At 36.6% G+C, this 3,127-nt stretch overlaps 1 pseudogene; it reads right to left on the reverse strand.

Annotated features, from left to right (window-relative positions):
• Positions 1-1,302: 1,302 nt before the first annotated feature.
• On the reverse strand, positions 1,303-1,602 carry LOC116095361 (annotated as a pseudogene).
• Between the last annotated feature and the right edge of the window lie 1,525 nt (positions 1,603-3,127).

Below are 3,127 nucleotides of genomic sequence, written 5' to 3' on the forward strand. Positions count from 1 at the left end.
AATATCTATGTTGTAGGAAATATTAAAAAGAACTGCAAGTTCCCATGCTATACCCAGCTATTCTCTACCCCAGTGGTCTTACTGCTTCTGTGTCTAGGCTAGCCCCAGCAGTAACAAATCATGGTCTTCCCAGATCTGGTCTGCTTGTCTCAGTGAAGCCTGTACATTCTCAGCCATAAATCCCCTGTGGTCAGCAGTCCCACATTCCAACAACCCTGTAAAACATAACTTTAGAAGCTTATAATTAATTAGTCAGATTTATCTATCAATAAATCCTTAATATACAAGATGCCCACACAATAAATTCAGAGCCATTTGATAATGGTACAAACTGCCCATCTAGATTAGACAAGTTACCCCAATTGTTCTATCCCTTTATGATATTATATCTACCAGTGACTATTTAAACCATGTGAATCTGAATCATCCCTTTTGTTCTCTGTCTTGTTTCCTTCCCCTCTACCAGTCTCCTCCATCTTTGTCTCTGCAGCTCCTATCTCTCTTCCTTTTCCCTGTCCAATCACAGGCTTCTTGTTGTATTACTGTTTAAAGTGACTTCACTGGGAAAATTCTGTTACATATCCACATAGTTTAGAGAGCTTGTGCTTTTACTTCTGAAAGCTTTTTAAAATTCTGTTATTGTTATTTTTTTAAAATTCTTAAGTTATATAATTTACTTGTTGGCTGTATGACTACAGTTGAAATGGTTACTATGCTAAAAGTTGTACCTGGTGATCCTTAATTGCTTTTAAATAAAGTATTTAAACTGTAGTAATTAATAAAAAAGTAAGATTCATTTAAGAAATACTTCAGTTTGTCAAAAACATACAATTGTTAACTTTTTTTCTTTGAGTTACAAAAATCAGTGTTCGGCTAAGTTCTAAAAATGTTTTTCATGTGACGTTTTGTGTAACTAATGATGCTTGGTGGCAACAAGATCAGAACTGGTTCTTGAATATAAAGTTGCATAGCCCTGTATTTACCTGTAAAATATGTTCATTCATGTTTATATTCCAGCATTTATTTTATTACTGCTATTATTTTAAAGGTCACATCTAAAGGAGAAAGCAAACCATCCATAAACTGGCATTGTTTGTTTATTTCTTAGCTTCTGAAACAACATTAATTTGTTGATGTAGTAAACAAATCTCAACTACTTTGTACATGACAGAGGAACCTGCTGTGTAATTAAGTTTAGAGTCATTTTAAAATAGGCAACATGCTATCTATGGACAATTACTGCCTGAACTAAAGGTATTAAGTACTGCAAACATTTATTATTATTTATATTATTTATTTTATTTAACATTCTAAGAAATGTGCAGCCATCAGTAGTTCACTGAAATTTCAGATGAACTTGGGAATTTGGGAATCTCTGTGGAGCTATTAGTAACAGAGTCTGTATGTAACATACACATGTACTTTTCACAGCATGTGAGAATGGATCTCCCTAAAACTGACCTCATTGGTTTCATTCTCAGCAAACTGGCCTCCACTCAACACAGACTTTACTGTTCCTGATTTTAGCTCATTTTTACATAATAAATTTACTATGAATTCTCAATTTACCTGACCACCAGAATATATTACTTTGGCATACATGGCATCAGTGTCAATAGAGTAAGTGAAAATATCACAAGATCCAGCCCCTAGACAAAGAACTGATAATAATAAGGAAAAGAAACTCAAACTCAATTTTTTTGGGGAACAAGCTTCTGATAGGTCATCTAATTCCAAGTAGTAAGCCTTAAACAAGTGTACACAATAATCCACCCCTAAATAGACCCTGTAAGTTGTACACACACACACACACACACACACACACACACACACACACTACACATACACACACGAATATAGAAAGGAGTTAGTGAATTCAAGAGAGGAAGAGGGTAGAACAAAAGAAGTTGGAAGAAGGAGAGAAAGAGGTAGAAGTGCTGCAAACACTATATACTCATGTATCAATAATCAAAAAATCAAAATAAATTTAAAGTACTTTAAAGTGAAGACTTGATGGTCACCAGAACCCAGGCTACTCAGGCCAGAAAACCAGAAAGGAAGGAGAAACCAGAAACCAAGGGTGTGGAATCCAAAAACCATTCATCTCATAAATATAAACTTAAAAATTAGCACCAAAACCTATAATAACCCCAACTCAGATGGCTAGAGGCTAGTATAATAACAAAATCAACAACAGCCAGGGCAATATGATATCACTAGAGTCCATCTATTTTACTACATAAACTTTACTTGTAATAGCCAGAAACTGGAAACAACCTAGATGTCCCTTAACCAAATAAAGAAATATGTGGTACACTTGTACATTGACTATAACTCATTCCTTAAAACAGTGGCATCATAAAATTTGCAATCAAGTGGATGGAACTAGAGAACATCATCCTGATTGAGGTAACCTAAACATGCATGATACATACTCACTAGTAAGTAGATATTAGCAATACAGAAAGGGTAACCATTGCACAATACACAGAACCAATGAAACTAAGTAACAAGGAGGGCTCTAGGGGAACCTGATGGATATATCTGAATGGAATGAGGTTGTGGCTGGGAACAGAAGGGATCAAGTGGGAGAAGGAATGAGAGAGAGACCATTAGAATCTGGTGGACATGTTTGTATGTCTGACATAAGCTAGAAACCTAGTGCAATGGAAAGTCCCAGGAATCTATGATGGTGACCCTATCTGAGACTCCTGGCAATGAGTGATACAGAGAAACTGTCTGTCTACTATAACCAGGCAAGTCTTCCAATGGATGGACAATCCTAGCCATAAAACCTTCAACCTACAATTTGTCCTACCTATAGGGTGTGCTGGGGTAAATTTGGTGCATAGGGAGAGGGTAACAAATGACTGGCCTGGCTTAAGACCCATGACCTGAGAAAGAGCCCACCCATGGCATTGCCTAGAGGGCAAGGAACTCAAGACTGGATAGCCCAGAAAACCAGGAGAAAGAGAAACAGGAATGAAAAAAGTCAATGAAATGATTCTGAATGATACTGTGCTCATAAATTTTCTCTAGCCCAATGGCCATTAGACAGGCTTCATTCACCAACTGTTGGAAACAGGTGCAGAGACTTGAAGCCAAACATTAAGAGGAAACTTTGGGA

Source organism: Mastomys coucha, unplaced genomic scaffold (genome assembly GCF_008632895.1).
Source record: "Mastomys coucha isolate ucsf_1 unplaced genomic scaffold, UCSF_Mcou_1 pScaffold18, whole genome shotgun sequence".
Classification (NCBI taxonomy): Eukaryota; Metazoa; Chordata; class Mammalia; order Rodentia; family Muridae; genus Mastomys; species Mastomys coucha.